The sequence below is a fragment of the Molossus molossus genome, unplaced genomic scaffold (genome assembly GCF_014108415.1).
Source record: "Molossus molossus isolate mMolMol1 unplaced genomic scaffold, mMolMol1.p scaffold_m16_p_17, whole genome shotgun sequence".
Taxonomy (NCBI): Eukaryota; Metazoa; Chordata; class Mammalia; order Chiroptera; family Molossidae; genus Molossus; species Molossus molossus.
Window position 1 is genome coordinate 26,714,369 of NW_023425352.1, and position 25,402 is coordinate 26,739,770.

The 25,402-nt window shown below is 37.1% G+C and overlaps 1 protein-coding gene across 1 annotated transcript in view; it reads right to left on the bottom strand.

The window, feature by feature from the left end:
• The window catches only part of LCOR (ligand dependent nuclear receptor corepressor), a 143,267-nt gene that overhangs the window by 104,119 nt on the left and 13,746 nt on the right, over positions 1-25,402 (bottom strand). The window lies entirely within an intron of this gene.

A 25,402-nucleotide genomic window follows, 5' to 3' on the forward strand; every position in this document is an offset into this window, starting at 1 on the left:
ATACAACTTGGATGACTCTCAAAGGCATTATGCTGAGAGAATGAAGCCTGTCTCAAATGGTTACATTCTACATGATTCCATTCATAGACATCTCAAAAACACAAATCTATAGTGATGATGAAAAGATGAGAGGCTGCCAGAGGCTTTGAGAGGGATGACTACAAAGGAGACTATGAGGGAGTTGTTGGGGGTGACGAAACTATTCTGGGTACAGAAATTTATGCAAGTAGTAAAATTCCTAGAACTGTATACAAAATGGTCCATTTTTCTATGTTAATTTAAAAGTATTATTTTTGCTATAAAATAATCCATTGGTCTATTTTGCATTTGGAAAGGATCCTTGAACAATGCTCAATTTGTAACATCAGGCAGGTATTGGCCATTAGGAAAGTTCACTGAGTTAGGTGAATCCCATTTGTTAATATCACCACCAGTCTCATCAGAATGTTTTTGAAGAGAAGTTGTCACTCTCACAGTGGTAGGTAGATATTTTAATTTTTCTTGAAAGCTGGAATATTATCACTAGCAACAAATACTGTTATTTTTTGCCTCTTGATGTGGCAGGCTCATTTCATTTGTTCTTGAGAAAATGTCTGTCAAATACTGCGGTCTGAATAACCATAGTTTGTCAAACATTTTTCCAAGTAAAATGGTGTTCCACAAAAAAGCATCTAGTTTACCTCAAACTCAATCATATTAGTACTTTATGCGTACTTTCCACTTCACTACACAGAATATTAACAAGATGTATACTAAATGGTTGAGATTTAGTAAAAACAGTATTTCTTACTGCCTCATCAAGGGCATTCCTAGGAGAAGAGGGCATTTTTTACTGTGTGTGGCAGTGAAAGACTAATGAGTACTCTAGTGGCTTAGTGCCACTGCCTTGATTTGTGTATCAGCTCTCTGTGCATCAGTAGTTTGAGCCACCACTTTCTTGCAACAGAAGTACAAATGTCAACACAGTGCAAAGGATAAATAACATCTTAGTATCATCATAAAAATAGTTTTGACCCTGAAGATCCCTAAAGGGTCTCAGGAACCACCAGTGGAACTGGTGAACCACACTGTTACCTGGATCATTCAAATCAATCCATCTTTGTCACAGTTTTCTTGCCCTGCCTATTACAGCTGGAATTAATATTAATAATTATATTTTCAGAATACTGTTGCATTTCTTAGGTTCTCAGTTTGCTAAGGAAAAAAATATAAGGTTATATGACTACAGTACTGGTTTAAAGATAGGAAACAAATGAGTATTTTGGACTGGAGAAGTGTAAGCTTCAGCATTTAGTCTAATTATTACAAGTGTACAGAAAGACATGCAGAGTCAAGTTTACAGATGGCATAAGACTAGACAGACAGTCCAGTAAATATCTTAAGGCTGTGCAAAATAGATGGTAGTACATTCAAGTGAATAAGCACTAGTTAATATGTTTCAGAAAAAAAAAATTATACATATGCCCTGGCCCATTTGGCTCAGTGGTTAGAGCGTCGGCCCACAGACTGAAGGGTTACATGTTTGAATCCTGGTCAAGGGGACATACCTCGGTTGCAGGTTTGGTTCCGGCACCAGTCGGGATCATGCAGGAGGCAACCAATCGATGTGTCTCTCTCACATCAATGTCTGTCTCCACTCCCCTCCCCGCTTCCTTCCACTCTATTTAAAAATAAATAGGAAAATATCCTCAGGTGAGGATTATTAGCCAGAAACAAAATGATATTTATATAATGACCCTAAGTAATCAGCAAGTACTAGATGTCACTGTATAATCTTCTCTGACTTTACAATTACTAAAAAGTGAGTGTGTTATTACAGCTAAAAGAACACCCAAAGTGTTGGATGTCTTTGGGAAGAAAGACACTACACTACAAAATATCCCTATTATACAATATGAATTGATTCTTGAAATTCTGTGTTATTCAAGAACAACAAATACAAAGAACTACAATGATATATGACAAAGTCTTTAAAATCACTAAGGGGAACATATCAGATCAAGAAATATTAGAACAAGGTATTCTTTTTGACAAAAATGTAAAATAAACTTAAAAAATATTCCATATTATGCCCTGGCCGGTTTGGCTCAGCGGTTGGAGCGTCGGCCTGCGGTACAGACAGACCCGGGTTCGGTTCCCACTAAGGGCACGTACCTCGGTTGCAGTTTGTCCCCGGCCCTGGTTGGTCGTGCGGGTGGCGGCCACTCGATGTGTCCCTTCACATCGATGTTTCTCTCTCTCTCTCTTTCTCTCTCTCCCTCCCGCTCTATCTGAACAAAAAATGGAAAAATGTCCTCGGGTGAGGATTAAAAAAAAAACAAAAAAAAAACTCCATATTACAACTTTAAGTCAGACCTAACCAACCCAAATTCGTGACTAAAATCCCTTTTAAGAAACAGTCAATAAATCAACAAATAACAAATACTGGCCAGGATGTGGAGAAAAGGGAAGCTTCGTGCACTGTTGGTGGAAATGCAGATTGGTGTAGCCACTATGGAAAGCAGTATGGAATTACCTCAAAAAATTAAAAATGCAACTGTGCTATGACCCAGTGATTCAACTTCTGGGAATATATTCAAAGAAACCAGAATCACTAATTCAAAAAACTATATGCACCCCTATATTGATTGCAACATTATTTACAATAGCCAAGATTGGGAAGCAGCCCGAGTGCCCATCCACAGATAAGTGGAGAAAAAAGCTGTGGTACATTTACACAATGGAATACTACTGGGCCGTAAAACAGAAAGAAACTGTATCCTTTGCAAAAGCATGGATGGACCTGGAGAGTATTATGCTAAGTGAAATAAACCAGTCAGAAGAAGACAAGTACAGTTGCCCCTCGTTTATTGTGGTTAATCCATTCCAGACTCTAGCAGTTGCACCTAGTGTTGAAGGATTCCTGAGGTGCTTGAATACATAGGCCTACAGTCCATACGTACAGTAATTTTAATTTTAATTGTAACACAGGGGTGTATAATTGACTCAGACAACCAAGCACACGCTGTATCGGTTTCACTGTCTCAATCAACTTTTTAATGAATATATTTGAAAAAACTGCAATAGAGTGAAGCCGCAAAAGTCGAAGCATGAAGTGGCGAGGGACGACTGTACCATATTAATTTCACTTATATGTGGAATCTAATAAATAAAATAAACAAACAAAATAGTTTGTTATAAATACAGAGAACAGACTGACAGCGTCTGAAGGGAGAGGGTTGGGGAGGCTGGGTGAAAAAGGTAAAGGGATTAAGCAAAAACAAAAAAGCCAACAAAAACTCAACTGTATTGTGATTATCAGAGGAAAAGGGAGATGGGGAGGTAGAAGAGAGTAAAGGGGAGATAAATGATGATGGAAGGAGACTTGACTTGGGGTGGTAAACATACAATATACAGATGATGGATTAGAGAATTGTACAGCTAAAAACTATATAATTTAATTAATGAATGTCATCCCAATAAATTCAATAAAAAAAGAAACATTTGGCACTGTAATGCTAGGAGCTAAACAAATGGCAAGTCAACAAACTATTAAGAGTGTCATTTATAAAAAAGATTTCTTGTTATCTGCTAAGCTCAAAATATAGAGTTCAATTCTGAGAGTTTATATAACGTCACATTCAAATAAAAAGTGATATTCAAAATAACTGTAAAGCATTGTACTTCCTTAAATTAAGTACTAAAAACACAATAATGTAATATTTAAGGAAGCTTTTCCCAAAAGGCCTATAAAGATTTACAGGAAACTTCTAGTTGCTCAGTGACAAGTTTACAGATGGGACCAAAGGATTCGGGGAAACATGTAAAGGTAACTTTAAAGTCCTGTTATTATGCTAAATAAAATATATGCATAATTTATCCATATAATGAAAAAAATTGGTATAACTGGTATATACCCCACCCATGCGCAATGCATAGCTAAGCTCTAAAGGTTGGCAGGAAAGGCCTTAAGTGCTAGAAATGAAGAAGAATCTGGAAAACAGAGCTGAGAATGTGCTGACACATAGAATGGATGATGATTAGGATAGTAACCTAAGAACTTGGATGTTAACACTCATGCAGGTATAGACTAGAGCCCGGCAATGGTCAGTGGACAGAGCACTGCCCCAAGCACCGAGAGGTCTCGGTTCAATTCCTGGTCAAGGCACATGCCAGGTTGGAGGCTTGATCCCTGGTGGGAAGCATGTGGTAGGCAGCCAACCTATGTTTCTCTCTCACATGGATGTTTCTCTCTTCCTTCCTCTCTTTAAAAAATCAATGAAAACATAAAAACAAACAACAGGCTAGAGCCCAGCCTTTCTCAACTAGGTTCCCTGAGAGAATTAAGTCCAAATGCCCAAGACATCCTTGTATGTCATAAATTTACTTCTCTCCTATACATTTGGAATGGTATTTGTTACATATGATCTTTGGGACAACTAACAGTCACTCAAATAATCGTCTGTGTTCAGTGGTTTACCTGCCATTCAATTGGTTCACCTGCACTTAGCAAAACAAATATCAACCGTTGCATCTTATCTACCTGCAAAAGCAAGAGCTGCGTGCTACTTTTTGAAAATTGTGCTGATGGCTCACTAACACCAACAAAGAGAAGCAGAAATACATCACAGTGTTGTTCTACATTCATATGGTCTTCATCAAGAATACTGATAACCTATAAAACATGTTATCCTTAAAATATATTTTCTCAATTCTTGAAGGCCAGCCACCATCATAATCACCTTGTAGAGTATAATTATGCCCTCAGGGGGCCCTGGCCAGTTTGGCTAAGCAGTTAGAGCATCGGCCCTCAAAACAAAGAGTCTCGGGTTCAATTCCTGGTCAAGGGCACATAACTCAGTTGTGGTTCAATCCTTGGCCCCTGCCAGGATCATGAAGGAAGCAACCAATTAATGTCTCTCTCACACATGGATCTCTCTCTCTCTCTCTCTCTCTCTATATATATATATATACACACACACACATTTTACCTTTACAGTGCAATTTACTATATATAGAAATCATTTGGAGATATATATATATATATATTTTTATCCTCACCCGAGGACATTTTTCCATTTTTTGTTCAGATAGAGCGGGAGGGAGAGAGAGGAAGAGAGAGAGAGAGAAACATCGATGTGAAAGGGACACATCAAGTGGCTGCCACCCACACGACCAACCAGGGCCGGGGACAAACTGCAACCAAGGTACGTGCCCTTAGCGAGAACCGAACCCGGGTCTCTCTGGACTGCAGGCCTACGCTCCAACCGCTGAGTCAAACCGGCCAGGGCTGGGTTTATATTTTTAAAAAGTCAATGGGAGAATATCCTCAGGTGAGGATTAAAATAATAATTATTATACCCCCAGGAGAAAACAAATGATAAAAACACTTCACAAAGGTGTATCATTTCAAACTGACAGCTGTAAAGGTCACTGAGATTATTAAAGAGGAATCGGAACTTTTTAAAACGATACACTGCCTTTTGGGGCAATGACAATTTAAGCCAAATGGAGCAAAACCAATACCTGAATACAAAAAGGCCAGCCAAGTCCTTAAAGATTTTCAGCATTAATAGTCAAGCAACTAAAGCAACATTAAAGAGAATATATGGAGCACCTCAAGTACCATCAGTTCATAAATCCCAAACCAATGCTTCTTGCAACATGGCAGACATGTAAACAGAATCATAAAGATGTACTGATAGATTTTTTCCAACTTAGATAACCATTACATTCCAGAAGGTTGCACATAAAACCCCGCCTAAGTTAAGAGCACCTCAAAATATAATTTGTAGGACTTTTGTATCAGCACCTGTAGCCTCATAGGTTCAACTTTATTTCATTTTACTCACTTTATTTTATATTATAAAAATAACCATAATTTTTAAAGCTACAAAAATACCTATTAGCCACTACCTCTATGTGTACATGCTGAAATAAGCTTCTGGACCTCTGCTTGAATCCTCACTCTCCATTTATGACAATTAATTCATGAGGAACAATAAAAAGGGAAGCATCATTGCACAGCAGTTTAGAACACAAATTCTGGAACCGAACTGTGTCCTTGGGCAAGTTCCTTAATTTCTCAGTGCCTCATCTGTAAAACATGCATAATAATATATTTACCTCACAAGATTTTTATGAGGATTAATTAAATTAGTATTTGAAAAATTAGAACAGTACCTGGCAAAACAAAACACACAAATGACACAGAAACAACAACATGATGAAGAGAGAATTCACACAATTAATAAACAATGTGAGACTGACAAAGAAAGGTCTTCTCGTGGCAGCTGTCTCATATCCTTGGTTCTTAACATTCAGCAGTACTATAGTCACAATAAGAACCTACTATGTGGAAGATACTCAAAACTGATTTATCTTCTCCAAACCACCTCTACCCAGTGTCTCTCCCATCTTGGTTAAAGGTAACTAACTGCACTTCGAGTTGCTTGAACCAAAAACTTTAGTGTTCTCATCTCCTTTCTCCCACTCCCCACATTAATCCGTCAGAACATTATGTTGGATCTACCAATCCTATACAGTCTTCTACCAATCTAACATAGTCACAGTCCAACCACTTCCCCCTTCTTCTACTTACTAGCACCCAGTACAAGCAACCTTCACCTCTTACCTGGACTAATGCAATAGCTTCCAACTTGGTATTTGTGCTAATGCTCCTGCTCCCCATTACTCCCAGCCTATTCTCAACGTAGCAGCCAGTTAGTTTGTAAAAACTAAGCCAGATCATTACATCACTCACCTGCTCAAAAGCCTATTATGCTCCTGATTTTCTCATAGTAAAAGCCAATGTCCTACCACCTTCACCTCAACTTTGTTGTGAACCTTAACTTGCCCCCCCCAAAAAAAACCAAAAGTCTTATTTTAAAAGGAAGAAAGGTTTAACTGTCTAAAATGCAGCTGAGCTTTCCTTAAAGAATTAAGTAAACTACAGAAGAAATGGTTCATTGGAAACATATCCCACACCCACAACACCCACTCTCACACCAAAAAGCCAAAGTCCTTACAATATAGCTTATATATATGATCTGTGCACCCTGTTACTTTTCTTGATTAGATCAGATTAATTTTTTTAGGGTAGAATACATCATGGTCATGCTGTGTCCTACCTATTTCATAAAATCAAGAGGCATGATGTCTGCCTGTCTACTTTTAATGAGGCTAAGATTGATCAATGAATTCAGAATATTAAGTTGATCCCACCGTTACAGTCATTTGTCACCTTTCACATAATAATTTTAGCCTATAATAATCATCTGCCTGGATCCATAATCAATTGAATTGTGGGTGCAAAATTGTGACTTTTCCAATACTTTAATTCCTTCACTTATTAACTGCAAGTCTTCAATACACAAGAGCTTTATAGTATCAACTATTTGGTTACACTGAAATACATTTTGCAACAAAAGGCAGCACAAGTGCTTCATTCTTCCATGTAAAAATTTTCATAATGAGTTGACCCTTGAAACATCTGAAAGTGATCAAGTTATTTTTGGGTTTTATTTTTAAAGTATCATTATGGACTCCAGGATTTTCATTTTTTTTGATATAGTTAGATCTATAGCAATTGATTCTTTTTTTTATATTCAAAGTTTCCATCTTAGGCCAGTGGGAGCACCTTTGGTATGGCCTCTGTAAAGTTTTGACACTTCAACTTAATCTTAATGTTTGTGATTAAAATGTCTGTACATAGTAGTTAAACATGACAGGCAAAAGATTTTAACTTGCAGTTTAAATCTGCAATTCCTCCATTATAACTTTCATTTGTTAATTGATCTCTGAATTCTTTGTGAATTGCCTATTCATTTTGTTATCCATTTTTCTAGTGGGCTATTAATTCTTTTTGCTTTCTGAATTTTAAAGACTTCATTTTAATAGATGGCAGAAGTTATATGTTAATAAAAGCTGTAACTTTTTTTCTCTACTTGCTTTTTTATTTTATGGCATTTATTTTATTGTCATGTAAAAATGTTCAGTTTTTATTTTTATTTACTTTTTTTGCATTTATCTTCAGATAGAGCGGGGTGGGGGGGAAACATCGAGTGAGAGGGACACATCGAGTGGCTGCCACCCACACGACCCCAACCGGAGCCGGGAACAAACTGCAACCAAGGTACATGCCCTTTGCGGGTATCGAACCGGGGACTCTCCAATCCATAGGCTGATGCTCTAACCGCTGAGCCAAACCAGCCAGGGCAAAATATTTAGTTTTTAAATAAAACAATTATTTCCTTTATAACTCAGTTTCGATTATTATTTTTTTTTTTTTGTACATGCCCTTAGCAGGAACCGAACCTGGGACTCTCTGCAGGCCGACGCACCGACCACTGAGACAAACCGGCCAGGGCTCGATTATAATTTAAAGGGCTTCTCCCACTTCACTATGATAGAAAAAAATTTCCTATGCTTCTCTTTTATGGTTTCTTTCTTTTTAAAAAAATGTTTAAATCTCTGACCCCATTAAAATACTTAGTCATTATAATTTTTCTATTCCCACTAGAATTTGGGATCTTCAATAGCAGAGATTATCTTACTCATTTTGTTACCAGACTAAACATCTTGTCTGTGGACCCTTGTGTTTTCAGAGTTTGACGAAGATGGTGGTGATTAAACAGTCATAAATCCTATTTTCTCTGCTCTTTAATTAGGGCAACTCAGTCTACTAAACTGTGCTTACTGCAGGAAAAACTCATGTTCTGTTTTTTGCTACATATTATACATGCACCGCCCTGCCAGCTCACAACTTCAGGGGTGGGGTGGGGTGGGGTACAGAACGTGAGTACAGAAATTTACTTATGTCTGAATGGAGTTTCAAAGAACAAGTAGATATTAAATAGAAACTGACAGAGAGTACATTCTCTATTTGCAGACTTACAAGCAGTTTATTATGACTGCCTAGACCAATGCATGGCATATGGAGTAAGTACCCATATAAATGTTAACTATTATTATGCTGATTTGGGGGGGGGGTGAATAAGGTAAAATTATACACATAAGACACCCCTGGAAAACCATGCTAAAGCCTACATTTTTCCCCCAGGTATCCCCCTGGCACCCCAACACACACATTTCAGATGCCAGACACAAGGCCAGGCTCATACCTGTGCTCTGACCAACTGGCTATAGAATGAAGGTTCCAAAGACCCACTCCACCTCAGAATGCCAATTGCAAGTCCAGATGGTTACCTGTGGTTTTTTTGTTTTTGTTTTTTTAACTTTCACTGATTTTTAGACAGAGAGGAAGAGAGAGGAAAAGAGAGAAACGTCGATGTAAGAGCAGAACACCAATCAGCTGCCTCCCACACACCCTCCACCAGGGACCAAGCCCACAACCTGGGCATCTGCCCTGACCAGCAACCTCTCAGTGCATGGGATGACGCCCAACCAACTGAACCATACTTGTACTTTTTAAGGTGTTACCTGTACTTTTGACCTACTGGCTATAAATCAGAGGTTCCTACAACCCCCTCATGTTCAATTAACTTGCTAGAATGGCTCACAAAACTCAAAAAAACATGTTACTAGATTACCAATTTATTACAAAGGACATCATGAATCAACAGCCAAATGAAGAGACACAGATACATTGGGGGGGGGAGGGACGAGCAGAGAAGCTTCTGCCCTTGTGGAGCTTGGGGTCTGGCACAATAGCACTTCGAAGTGTTCTGTTCCCAAACATGGAAGCTCTCCAAAACAAAAGAGAACAACAAAGCCATCCTCCCAGGTTTTCATGGAGGCTTCATTACACAGTCATGATTGACCAAGCCACTGGTCATTGGCAACTGAAAATCTCTAGCACCTCTTCCCTCAGAAGTGGGGGCTGCAAGTTCCAAACCTCTAATCATAAGGTTGGTTTCCCTAGCACCCAGAGCCCACCCTTCAGTGAGGTCCAAATGCTACCTCATTAACATACAAAATACACTTTGATCACTCTCAACACTTAGAAAATTCAAAGGGTTTTGGACCGTGTGAGCCAGAAACTGTGGATGAGGACCTAATATCTTGTAATTCACAATTATCTCAAAAAACAAATGTCAATTATATATAAAATCACATTTTAATTATATAAAGAACACTCACAAATGAACAATAAAGATAAATTTGCTTTTTTAATCGGCAAAAGATTTAGACACTTCAAAACAGAACATACATGAAAGTCCAGTGAGCACATGAAAAGTCATTCAACATTATTAGACATAAGAAAAATCAAAATAAAACAAAGAGATGCCACTTAACAACCAACAGACTAGTCAAACTAGAAAAGACTGACAAACATCAAATATTTGTGAGAATGTGGAGAAGCTGATCTCTCCACACATATTTGTAAATAATATAAAATGAAGTTATAACCTCACTAGAGTTGTTGGGCAGTTTCTTATGAATGAAGTTAAACATACATCTCTACCCTATGATCCAACAACTCCATTCCTAGGTATTTACACAAGAGAAATGATAAATGAAGTACAAACGTATCTACAGAATAGTCATATTTATAATAACCCCAAACTAGAAACAGCCCAAATGTACTTCATCAATAAAACAGATTAACAAATTGTGGTATACCCATACAATGGAATACCACTCAGCAATAAAAAAGAATAAACTTAGGGGCTGGGAGAGGAGGCAATAGGATCTAGGGTTTCTTTAAGAGGTCATGTAAATGTTCTGAAATCATATAGAGGTGATGGTTGTCTAGTTCTGCAAACATTCTAAAAATCACTGAATTGGGCACTTTAAAATATATATTTTTTAAATATTTCTTTCTTTACTGATTTTGAGAGAGAGAGGAAAGGAGAAAGATAGAAACATCGATGAGAGAGAACACTGATTGGCCGCCTCCTGCATGCCCCACTGGAGATTTGGCCCACAACCTGGGCATGTGCCCTGACCAGGAATTGAACTGGCTACCTCTTGGTTCATGGGTTGATGTTCAACCACTGAGCCACACTGGCCAGGCTAAAATAATTTTTAAAAGAAAAAAAAAAAATCTTATGTCCAGAATAGACAAATCTAAAAAGACAAAGTAAATTAGTAATTGTCTATAGCTGGAGGGTGGAAAGAGAGGGGGACAGAATAAGGAAGGGCTGCTAAATGGGTATAGGTAAACTGAATATGAAACCCAATGGGGTGATGAAAATGTTCTAAAATCTGAATGGTAATATTGACATAACTCTGGATATAGTAAAAAAAAAAAAATCATTGAATTGTTTGCTTTACCTGGGTTAAGTGTTATATGAATTATATCTCAATAAATCCACTTAAAAAAGGAATGAATTATTAATGTAACAACAAACACTATGTTTAAACAAAAGAAGCCAGAATACAAAAGAGTACAAACTATATGACTCCTTTCATACAGGAAAAACTAATGTATGGTGATGAAAATCAGTTATTGTGGTGGTGGTGGGCAACTGGCTGGAAAAGGACTACAAAATTGTATCACCCATCTAGAGGACAATATCTCACAAAATTACAAATACAGATAATATTTCTGGGAATGTATCCTACAGATACCAGCACACATACAAAATAACTATGTACAAAATTGTTCAATGCACCACATTTAGTGACAGTGAAAAATGAATACAACTGAGATGTTTAATAACCACTAAATATATTACAGTCCATCCACACAATGGAATGCAATACAGCTATGAAAAAGAATCAGAATGCTTTCTATATATTGAAATGGAAAGATAGCTATGATATATTAAGTGAAAAATGCAAGGTACAGAACAAGGTAATTTATATGTACTGTTTTACGTAAGAAATTAGGGAAAGAAAAATATTAATATTTGCTTTTATTTTTATAAAGAAACACTGAAAGAATACATAATAAAAAATGGTTACAGGAGGAAAATAAAACTAGAGTAGATGACACATGGGTGGGAGCAAGACTTCTCATTGCATAGTTAAATATAATTTTGAGTTTTATTTTTATATTAATTTTGAGTTTTAAACTGAGGAAATATACTAAATTTTTTAAAAGGCACTACTATCAAAAATATTTATAATGAAAATAATTGTACTGCTTTTATTACTAATTCAAGATACGACATTTTCTTTACTTATTGTTCCTATTTCACTTTAGTGAATATGAGGGGTAAGTATATCTATTTAAAAGTACTTGCATAGGTTCCCCTAAACTATTTTCCAGTAAATTCTTAAGTTCCTTAAAAATAAATTTTCCTGCCCACCCAGTGTGGCTCAGTGGATTGAGCGTCGTCCCATGGACTGAGAGTTCCGGGCTCGATTCCCGGTCAGGGGACATGCCCGGGTTGCCAGCTCAATCCCCAGTTAGGGGCATGCAGGAGGCAGCCGATTGATATTTCTCTCTCCCATTGATGTATTTTATCTCTCTAAAGAAAAAAAAAATCAATTAAATAAATTTTCCTCTCCCACAAAGGTTTTGAATAAGAATTATAGTATCTACAGAAAATATCCACTTCCACTCGATGTGTCCCTTCACGTCGATGTTTCTCTCTCTCTCTCCTTCCTCTCTCTCCCTCCCACTCTATCTGTACAAAAAATGGAAAAATATCCTCGGGTGAGGATTAAAAAAAAAAAAAAGAAAATATCCACTTCCCATAAATTAGAAACCAGATTACTCATAAGATCATATTTTTTTGAACTGTGACCAAACTTTGAAGGTATTAACTGACTCAGTTTGTAGAAAATGAATAAGAACCCAGAAATACTGTTCAAGCTACTCTTGTTCTTGGTTAGTCTCACCACAATACTAATTGTTCCCCACCTCGATAACCAGTTGCCCTAGATATACTCTTTGTTTTATATTCAGGCTGTTGGAATATATTTACTCTAGGTGTTTCACTTAAATTATTTTTACTACTGGTTCTCACATGGCACTGTGCTATTTGGGAGTCAAACACATTGAAAATAATGTACAGTTGTTCATCAACAAGGACCATGGCTTCAGCTAAACTATTAACTAGACTCTAAAATGTAGAATGCAATAAATACAATCAATCATAAAATATCATATCGCTATGGCTAGAGAAAAATTTTAACCAAATAGTATACACAGGGTGAGGCAAAACAAAGCAGGATTACAGCTGTTTGCATAAAAAGTGCAATGATTAATACAGTAATAATACAAGAATAAATTGTGTTTCATATATTCACAACCGTAAACCTACTTTTGCCACAACCTGTTTTTTGTTTTTTTTTAAATATGTTTTTATAGATTTTTTAGAAAGAAAAAGAGAGAGATAGAAACATCGACCGCGCTGCGCTCTGCACACCCCCACACTGGGGATCGAGCTGGCAACCTGAGCATGTGCTCTGACTGGGAATCAAACCAGGACCTCTCAGTTCATGGGACATTGCTCAGTCCACTGAGGTCTTTTCTAACCCACCCTGTATTTTTAAATGCCAGGCCCATAAATTCCAAAGGCATCCCAAATTCCCACAAAATCCATTTAAAATGTAAAAGATACTCACTGGGAAAATTGATGGTCAGGATTTTTGTTTTTAAAAGGATGGAATGAATAAAAATTTTAATTTTATATGTACCACATATGGTCTATATTAGTTTTCTCAAGCTACTGTAATATATTACCACTAACTAGGTGGCTTAAAACAACAGAAATGTATTTGCTCACAGTTCTGGAGACTAGCAGGCAGAAATCAAGTCACCGTCCGGGCCATGCTCCCTCTTAAGCAGTGGTTCTCAACCTGTGGGTCGTGAGCCCTTTGGGGGTAACGACCCTTTCAAAGGGGCCGCCTAAGACCATCGGAAAACACATATCTCCGATGGCGATTCATAACAGTAGTAAAATAACAGTTATGAAGTAACAACAAAAATAATTTTATGGTTGGGGGTCACCACAACATGAGGAACTATATTAAAGGGTCGCAGGATTAGGAAGGTTGAAACCACAGCTCTAAAGGCTTTAAGAAAGAATCCTTCCTTGCCTCTTTGTAGTTTCTGGTGGTTGTTAGCAATCCTTGGCATTTCTTGGCTTGTGGCAGTATAACTCCAATTTCTGCTTCTGTCTTCACATGGCTGTCTTCCCTGTCTGTATTCTTGTTTCCCTCTTCATATAAGGACATCAGTTATTGGATTAGGGCCCCTAACCTAGTATGGACCTCATCTTAACTTCATTACAACTGCAAAGACCGTACTTCCAAATAAAGTTACCAGAGATACCAGGGGTTAGGACTTCAGCATAACTTTTGGAGGGATATAATACAGTTCATAACATGGTCCAAATCAGTCAATTTCTTCAAAAGTAGACCTAGATTCATATATAAAATATTTGTAGATTTCACAACAGCATCCATTTCCCTTTCTTAGGTAATAGCACCCAATTTTCAAGAGTCAATCTGCCCTTTCTTAAAGCCTCTCTCCAAAACCAAGCACCTGTCCCTGGCTAGCCCAGAGAATCACACTCCACTGGCCTTAGTGACTAGTTCAGGGTTTGGCCACGTGACACAAGCCTGACCAGTTAATCCTTCTAGACACCCAATCTGTCTGATTCTACTACAATAAAGAGACACGTGTGGACTATAAGAATCATGTAAGTCTAGAGCTGCCACTGATCATTTTTAGCACTGTATCTGCCAGAGGAAATCAAAAGAGGAAAGGAATGCTTAGAGACAAAAATCAGGAGACATTCCTGATCTAAATACAGTCATGTCAGAACCTAGCTTCAGCTTTTTACTCTTTGAACTTTCAGTTCATAAATCTACAAAATGATCTTTTTGACTTAAATTAATTTGAATTGGGTTTCTGAAGAGTCCTGATAAATAAAGGCAGGATATTTGAAACGTTCCTTATGATTAAAAACGGCCTCATTTTTTTTTTTCCAGTTACTGTCCCAAACTTGGCAAAGAGACATGAAGAGACAGTAGAAAAAGAATAGCCTGTATCCATATCCATTCCCTATCCACCAGGCCATCTGCCACAAAGGGTTTTAGAATCTAAACTTACAAATTCATTCGTGCTTGTTAAAATCGGATCTGTGAGCTCATGATAGCAAAACCTGAACAATACAAGGAACTCTCGGAGTTATAACAACCTAAGCATTGATACCTAAAAACAAAGCATTCATAAAATCTTTTCCTCCCTGGTAACATACCACATCACCACCAACCCTAAAGCAATGACTGTGCTAGCTCAACATTACTACATAGTGTCTTGAGTGGTGAAAAAATCATAATGAAATTTCTTTGCATATCAAGGACACTCACAACAGTCTTGCCCTTTGACTATCATTCTTCATGATTCACTTGTTTCTACTTCAAGCAAACTGTGTCACACACATGGTATGTCAATAAATGCCCCTGGACTTCTAAAAAGAGCACCAACATTTTATACTCACATACAATCTAAACACTCTTCCTTCACCTGCTGCCCATCTTCAACTTTCACCCATTTGTCTCTGGAAAATTCCCAGCCCTTTCCTATTCATTGTATTGGTACGTCTGAAACCTCAGATTAATACACACATTGGGAACAAAAAGGAAAAGATTACATTCTGAGGTAAAACAAGACAAAATAAATAATGTTTTGCCTGTTAAAGGTCAGGTTTCACTTGTATCTCCATACAATTCATGTACATAGAAAACTACTTAGTATCTCTAAGTGCAGTACTTCTCAAAGGGGTAACTTGCTCCACCAACCTCCCTTAATTAAAAATCACTATGTTAAAGTCATTAAGAGTACTGCAAATCATAACCAAAATATCTATACACTCCCTCTTTCTCATATTACTTTTGGTTTTGCTTAAGTAACTTGAGTCACTATAAATAGAACCTTGTTTCTTAATTTCAGTCACTTGTTTGGTCTGTAATATTTCAAAGGACTGTTTTCTACCTTTCCACAAATATTTACTGAGCATCAACTGTGTGCCAGTACTTAAAATAAAAAATAGCCCTGGCAAGTTTTGCTCAGCAGCCTGTAAATCAAAGGGTCTCAAGTTCGATTCCCGGTCAAGGGCACATACCTGAGTTGCAGGTTCAATCCCCAGCCCCAGTTGGGATTGTACAGGAGGCAGTCAATGTGTGTCTCTTACATCAATGTTTCTTTCTTTCTCTCTCTCTCTCCTTCCCTTCCACTCTATCTACAAAAATCAATAGAAAAATATCCTTGGCTGAGGATTAACCCCCAAAATAAATAAATAAATAAATAAATAAATAAATAAATAAATAAATAAATAAATAAATAAATAAATAAAAAATTAAAAAACAAGACATGGTCATTGACTTCAAGGGTCTTGCATACTAGGAGATAGAGTTGGAAAAACAAAGGGAAGGAGGTAAATAAAGTAGTATAATAATGCTTGTACAATAGAAAAAGAGTGACCTACATTTTGTGGTTAGAGGACTTGAAGGATTAGGGTGAGAACTGGGCAGGATATACAGAGAGCTGAGACTGAAGAAGTAGGCTAGGATCAGATATCTTGGAGTGCCTTTGCATGCTGATTAAAGTAACTTTGTTCTATATGCATGTGGTTTTCAAACTTCAGTGTATACAAGAATCATCTGAGATAAATGTTTAAAATACAGGTTCCCATGCCCCATCTAAGAAGATTCTAATTCAGCAGACTAGGGCAGGACCCCACATTTTTAAAAATTGTTTTTTTCGTTATTGGTATTAGAGAGAGAGAGAAGAAGGGAGAGGGAGAGAGAGATAGAAACATCAATGAGAGAGAACATCGACTGGCTACCTCCTGCATGCCCCTCATTGGGGATTTGTCTCATAACCTGGGCATATGCCCTGACCAAGAATCGAACCGGCAACCTTCTGGTGCATGGGTCGAAGCTCAACCACTGTGCCACACCAGCTGGGCCACATTTGAAGTTTTTCACAAACATCTCAGTGGTTTTGTACAGGTAGTCAATATTTGAAACAATATTTTAGAGGTAAGTATTTTTCAAGTTTTCCAAGAAGTCCTAGGGATGAAAAGGAGAATGTTAGGAAAATATTCCCTTTTCAATAGCCTCATTTTTCACTGTTCTGTAGGTGACAAGATCATCATCTAAAAGAGTAGTAAGAGTATGCAGGGGCTCAAAGAGAGCCATTGTGGTAAACTGCAGGAACTGACCAAGAATATACAAAAGAATTCCCAAGGCTGAGAGTCTAGTTGAGGCTAGACACCATAAATTTTCAGTGACATCAATCCACACAGTTGTTTTTCTATCTATAAATTACAATAATACTCACCTAGGCCACAGCTGAGTGGCTCAATTGGTTGGAGCATTGTCCCATACACCAAAAAGGTTGCGGGTTCAATTCCTGGTCAGGGTGTGTATGAGAGGCAACCAATCGATATTTTTTTTCTCTCTCTCTCTCTCCCTCCCTTCCTCTCTCTCTAAAATCAATAAACAAACATATTCTCAAGTGAGAATTAAAACAAATACCCACCTAGTTTAATTATTATGAAGATTTAATTACATATTCAATACAATAAATGAACTGAGAAATATAGCAAAGGGTTCAACAATAGACTATTAGATAAAGCAGAAGAAAGGATAAGTAAGTCATGTACATGACTGTCTAACCACCATGCTGAACACCTGAAACTAATATAAAATAACACTGAAAAAAGGATTAAGTCAACTCAAAGTAAAGGAAGTAGAACTAACCCAGAGCAGCAGAAAGAAGAAAGAATGAAAGCAAGCGAAAATAGCTTAAGGGACTTAACGGCATATCAGACTAACATTTCCATCACAGGGCTCCCAGAGCAGAGAGAGAAGGGGGCAGAAATCTTATTTGAAGAAATAATGGCCAAAAACTTCCCTTACCTGGGGGAAAAAAAACAGATCCAGATCCAGGAAGCCCAGAGAATTCCAAATAAGAGGAACTCAAAGAGACCAACACCAAGACATGTTATAATTAAAATGTCAAAAGTTAAAACAAGGAGAGAATATTAAGCAGCAAGAGAATAAAAACTTGTTACATACAAGTGAACCCCCATAAGACTATCAGCAGATTTTTCAGCAGAAACTTTTCAGGCCATAAGGGAGTGGCACAATATATTCAAAATGCTGGGGGGAGGGGGGGAATTTCCAACGAAGAATACTCTACCCAGTGAAGTTATTATTCTGAAGTGGAGAGATAAACATTTTCTAGACAAGCAAAAGCTAAACAAGTTCATCACCACAAAACCAGCCACACCAAAAATGTTAAAGGACTTATTTAAGCTGAAAAGAAAGGGTGTTGCTCTGGCCAGTCTGGCTCAGCAGTTGGAGTGACAGACCAAAGAGTTACGAGTTTGATTCCCAGTCAAGGGCATGTGCTTGGGTTGCAAATTCAATCCCTGACCCCAGTCAGGGTTGTGCAGGAGGCAACCAACTGATGTTTCTCTCTCTCTCTCTGCCCCACTCCCTTTCACTCTATCTAAAAATTAATAGAAAAATATCCTCGGGTGAGGATTAACAAAAAGAAAGGGTGCTAATTAGTAACAAGAACACATATAAAATAAATCTCACTGGAAAAGTAAATATATAGTAAAGGTGGCATATTAACCACTTAAAAAGCTGGTATGAAGGTTAAAAGACAAAAGTAGTAAAAATTTCTATGATTACAAAAATTAGAGGATACACAAGATAAAAAGATGTAAAATCTGAAATCAAAAAACATAAAATGATGGGAGTAATTATGTTGGCCTTTACAATGGGATCAAACTTGTTATCAACTTAAAAGAGACTGCTATAGATATTTGCAAGCCTAATGGTAACCACAAAGCAAAGACCTATAGTAAATACAGAGAAGAGAAAGAGAAAGGAATGTAACCAGCAAAGAAAAAAGAGAAGGAACAGAGCAATACAAAAACAGCCAGAAAACAATTACCAAAACAACAATAAGCACATATCTATCAGTAATTACTCTAAATATAAATGGATTAAATTCTCCAATCAAAACACACAGAGTGGCTAAATAGCCAAAAATAAAAAGACTCATCTATATGCTGCCTATAAGAAACTCACTTTAGATGTAAGGATACACACAGATTGAAAATAAAACAATGGAAAAAGATATTCCATGCAAATAAAAACCAAAAGAAATGTAGAGAAACTATACTTATATCAGATAAAATAGACTATAATGAGAGACAAAGAAGGGAAGTACATAATGATATAAAGATCAATCCAACAAGAAGGTATAACCTTTATAAGTATTTATGCACCCAACATAAGAGCACCTACATATATAAAGCAAATATTCACAGACCTAAATGGAAAGATAAACAGCAATAAAACAATAGTAGGAAACTTTAATATCCCACTTCCATCAATGGAGAGATCCCCCAGACAGAAAATCAGTAAGGAAACATTGGCCTTAAACAACCCATTAAGATGGACTTAACAGATATTTACAGAACATTCCATCCAAAAAACAATAGAATACACATTCTTCTCAAGTTCACATGGAACATTTTCCAAGGCTGATGATGATATCTTAGGCCACAAAACAACTCTTAATAAATTTAAGAGGAATGAAATTATACCAAGCTTTTTCTGACAACAATGATATAAAACTAGAAACTGATTACAAGAAGAAAACTGGAAAATTCACAAATATGTGGAGATTAAACAACATGCTACTGAACAACCAAATGGATTAACAAAGAAAAAAAGAAAAAAAAAAGTACCTTGAGACAAACGAAAATGTAAATGCAACATACCTAAATTTATGAGATACAGCAAAAGTGGGTCTAAGGGGGAAATTCATAGTGATAAACGCTTATATCTGACTCAACAAGAGAAATCTAACAACCTAACTACACACCTCAAGGAATTAGAAAAGAACAAACAAAGCCCTAAATTAGAAGGAAAGCTACATCACAAAGCTTAGAGCAAAAATAAATGAAATAGAGACTAAAAAGTCAATAGAAAAGATCAATGAAATGAAGACCTGGTTCTCTGGAAAACGAAAACTGACAAGCTTTTAGCTAGATCCACCTAGAAAAAGAGAGAGAGAACTCAAATAAAATCAGAAATGAAAGAGATACTACCACTAATGCCACAAAAATATCAAGAATCGCAAGAAACTATGAATAATTATTATATGCCTACAAATTGGACAACCTGAAAAAAATGGATAAATTTCTAAAAATATACAACCAGGACTGGATCATGACAAAATAAAAAATCTGAACAAACCAATTATTAGTAAGGACAATGAATCAATAATCAAAAACCTCCCAACAAACATGAACCTAAGACCAGATGGCTTCATTGATAAATCTACCGTTCAAAAAATTAATACCAATCATTCTCAAACTCTTCCAAAAAATAGAACAGAAAGGAACTCTTCCAAATTCATTTCACAAGGCTAGCATACCTAAACCAGATGAAGATGCCACATGAACAGAAAATTACAGGCCGTTATCCTTGATGAACACAGATTCAAAAACCCTCAACAAAATACAGTTGACCCTTGAAAAACATAGGCGTTGGGGTGCTAACCACCTGTGCAGTTGAAAATCCACATATATGCCCTGGCCAGTTTGGCTCAGCGGTTAGACCATTAGCCCGCAGACCAAAGAGTGAAGGTTCAATTCTGGTCAAGTGCACGCACGTCAGTTGCAGTTTGGTCCCCGGCCCTGGTTGGGTCATGCAGGAGGCAACCAATCGATGTGTCTTTCTCACGTTGATGTTTCTCTCTCTCTCTCTTTCTCTCCCTCTCCCTCTCCCTCTCCCATTCTGTCTGCAGATAAATGAAAAAATATCCTCGGGTGAGAATCTAAAAAAATAAAAAGAAAAGAAAATCCACATATAACTTTTCACTCCCCCAAAACTTAACTATTGATAACCTATTGTTGACCACAAGCCTTACTAATAACATAGTCAATTAACACACACTTTGTACTATGCTATTATATACCATATTCTTACAATAAAGGTAAGCCAGAGAAAAGAAAATTTAATTAAGAAAATCATTAAGGAAAACATGTTGAAAAAAATCTGTGTATAAGTGGACCTGCACAGTTCAAATCCATGTTGTTCAAGGGTCAACTGTATTAGAAAATAGACTTTAACAATACATTAAAAGGATCGTACATCATGATCACAAGTGGGATTTATTTCAGGGATGCAAGGATGGCTCAAAATCAGCAAATCAGTCAATGTGATACATTACATTAACAAAATGAAGGATAACAATCATGATCATCTCAACAGATGTGGAAAAAGCATTTGACAAAATTCAACATCCATTCATGATAAAAAAAACTTTCAACAAAGCAGGTACAGAGGTAATGTATTTCAAAATAAAAGCTACCCATATATGACAAGTGCACAGCTAACATCATACTCAATGGTGAAAAGCTAAGAGCTTTTCCTTTAAGATCAGGAACAAGACTCACCATTTTTATTTAACATGGTACAGTAACGCAATACTTAATGACGGGTATGTATGTTCTGAGAAATGTGTCACTAGGCGATTTTGTCATTGTGCAAACATCATAGAGTATATTTACACAAACCTAGATGGTACAGTCTATTATCAACTAGACAATATGGTATAGCTATTGTTCCTAGGCTAAAAGCCTGTACAGCATGTTACTGTACAAAAGAACAGGCAATTAAATCAAACACAAAAGAAAATGATACAATCAAGAATGAGGTAAACACAAGATGTAGGAGGATGCTGCCGGTAAAACACAACACACTGTTTTACAGCAAACTTCTTTTTATGAGTAGAAAGAATACACTCTAAAATGAAAGTATAGCATAGTAAATAATATAAACCGGTAACAGTTGTTTATTAGTTATTATGTACTGTACATAATTATATATGCTATTCTTTTATACAACTAGCCGTGAAGCAGTTTGTTTACACCAGCATCACCACAAACACATAAGTAACACATTTCACTACAACATTATGACAGCTCAGACATCACCAGGCAACAGAAAATTGTCAGCTCCATTTTAATCTTATGAGACCACCCTAATATACATGCTGGTCTTTCATCAACTGAAACATCATTTTGCAGCATGTGACTGTATGCACTGTTAGCCCTACATATAGCAAGAGGGAGAAAAAGCTTCTGAACTGGAAAGAAGTAAAACTGTCACTATTTTCAGACAACACAGTACATAGGAAACCCTAAAGATTCCACCAAAGCCCTGGCTGGTTTGGCTCAGCGGTTGGAGCCACCCGGGTTCGGTTCGGAGAGACCCGGGTTCGGTTCCCGCTGAGGGCATGTACCTCGGTTGCAGTCTGTCCCCGGCCCTGGTTGGGTCGTGTGGGTGGCAACCACTTGATGTGTCCCTTTCACGTCGATGCCCCCCGCCCCCTTCCCACTCTATCTGAACAAAATATCAAAGAACGTCCCGGGTGAGGATAAAAAAAAAAAAAAAAGGAGTCCACCAAAAAATTGTTAGATTAAATTAATTCAGTAAAGTTGCAGACTATAAAAAACCAACACACAAAAATCTGCTGCATTTCTACACATTAATAATGAACTATCAGAAAGAGAAACTAAGAAACAATCCCATTTGCAAATGCATCAAAATATTACAATTAGAAAGCTCTCCAAGACCTTATTTTACAGATAAATAAACCAAAATACAGAGAGATTAAGTAATGTACTTGCTGAAAACCAGACAGCCATAGTCATACTTATACCAGAACTAGTGCTCCTGCCTCAGGGGTTTTCCCACTCCACTCCCTGCCTGCCTAAGACAGAACTTTTTTTCTACCCAAGAAAAACCTAATACTTTTTACCTAAGGAAAAAATATATACAGTATTTGTTAATTGGCAAAAACAAACAAACAAAAACATGAGCATTTTTTACCACTCTATCTGTAGAATGTCCTCATGTAATAATGTTAATGATATATAAATTGTCATTACTCAAACCATTATACAGAGAAGTTGTAAATATATATACACATAAGTTTTAAACAGACCAATTCTCTCTCCAGAGAGAATAATCATTATTCTACATTACAAAAATATTTAAAAGAATTGTTGTTATGCCCTGGCCGGTTTGGCTCAGCGGTTAGAGCATTGGCCCACGGTCCATAGAGACCCAGGTTCGGTTCCCACTAAAAGCACATACCTTGGTTGCAGTTTGTCCCTGGCCCTGGTTGGGGATGTGCAGGAGGCAACCACTCAATGTGTCCCTTTCATGTCGATGTTTCTCTCCCTCTCTCTCTCTCTCTCTCTCTCTCCCTCCCTCCCTCTCTCCTTCTCTCCCTCCCACTCTATCTGAATAAAGATGGAAAAATGTCCTTGGGTGAGGATAAAAAATAAATTTAAAAAATTTTAATTAAAAGAAAAAAGAATTGTTATAAGTATATACAAAGAACAAATTAAGAATCAGCTTCAACAGATACTTTTCATGTGATCTATTACTTATTAAAGCAAATATGGAGTTCTTTGCCTCTTAGTCAACTCATAACCCTCCTACACAGTATTCACTATTAACCCTATTATATAAGAATAAACTAAAATTTGTTCTCTAAATACACTCCATAGCTAGTGAAATGTGAAGATAAAATTTGTACCCAGGTCTGCCTAAATCAAAGCCACATTTTATTGTTGTTGTATGCAAGTGTTTCCAGAATGGGCCACAGAATGTGGTAAAACTGTTGGAGAACTGATGAAGAGGAATTAAACTTCTGAATGCAGAGTACATTTAGCAACCTCTTCCATCCTATCAAGATACCATCTTTCCCTAAATATAAACCTTAGAAACTGAGTCTCTAATGAACTTTCTTGGTAGAGAGTATTTCACATGTGTTGTCACAACCTTTTCCTGGGGAAATCCAGTGTGACCTAGTGACCCCACTAGGACAGTCCTCTTGGAAGTTTGTGCTTGGTTTCCACTGGACTTTGCCCATGTGCCTTTTTCCTCTGCTCATTTTGCTTTGTACCCTTTTACTGCAATAGATCACAGCCTGAGTGTAACAACAAGAAACGACACAATCTTGAATGGGTTCACTAGTCAGGCTAATATTTGAAAAGCATACAAATTCAGGTCTAAAATTAATTTTGTGCATTACTGTTTTCTCTAGAAGTTCATCAAATGTTCTTCATGTAATCTGGTGTTTTTTAAAAATGCAAATGGAAGAAAGAACCAATGCTTAATTTCAAGAAACGTAGCATCTCAAGTTTTCTTAAAAAGATAAAAGCCAACCCTGGCCAGTTTGGCTCAGCGGTTAGAGCATCGGCCTGCGGACCAAAGAGTTGCAGGTTCAATTCTGCCCAAGGGCACATACCTCGGTTGCAGTTTGTCCCCAACCCCTCTGGGACTGTGCAGGTGGCAACCAGTCAATGTGTCTCTCTCACATCAATGTTTCTCTCTCTCTCTCCCTCTCTCTCTCTCTCTCTCTCCCCCCTCCCTCCCTCCCTCCCACTCTGCCTGAAGATAAATGTAAAAATATCCTTGGGTGAGAATTAAAAAAAAAAAAAAGAAAGCCACAAAAAAGACAAAAGCCAGAAGAGACAAAACTGCTTGCATTATATAAAAACAAAATTGTTTTATAGACTTAATATATACAATGATGGCCCGGCTGGTGTGGCTCAGTGGTTGAGCAGCAACCCATGCACCAAGAGGTTGCTGATTTGATTCCCGGTCAGGGCACATGCCCAGGTTGTGGGCCTGATCTCCAGTGGGGGACATGCAGGAGGTGGCCAATCGATGTTCTCTCTCATCCATGTTTCTCTCTCTCTCTCTCCCTCTCCCTTCCTCTCTCTCTAAAATCAATAAAGAAAAAATATTAAATAAAAAACAATGATGGAAGTAGAGCCAAAAATATTCACTAAAAAAAACCCACTTCATTGAATATATTTCATTACTAAACTCCCTCTCATTATTTTCATTCTCTTAACTATGACCACCATTGTTTCTACTTCTAAAGTCATTCTTAATTCTATGAGCTTCTGAAGGCATGTTTCCCCAGACTAAAATACATATACCTTAAAAGTTAATTCAGTTTACTTCTTATTGTATTTTCAAACATATCAATTTATTTTGTGTGCCCAAAATAAAAAAATATAAAGATGAAGATATATAGAGAGTAGGGAAGGATGATGAATAAAAAGCTGTATCATGAATAAGCAAGTTACTCATTCCTAAAAGAACATTTTGACAGAATCCTAGGCTGCATTATTATACCAAACATCTGAAGATCCTGTATATTCTGCCATCTGAAAGCAAGGATCCTTTCAGCATCAAGTTTTAAAGAGTGTTGCTTATTTCATAATCCAGTCAAATATAATAGCAACAGTACCATTACTATCACTGCTTATGCTTCTGTTCTTGAGTCACATGAACACTGGCAGCAACATATTGTGACAAGAGATCCTTCCTGTTTCTTAATACAGTCTTTAATCTTTACCTTCTTTTCTACTTGTAACTGGATATATATTCATATTCCTCAAAATAGTTGATTTCATCTGGATTACCTGATACAAGA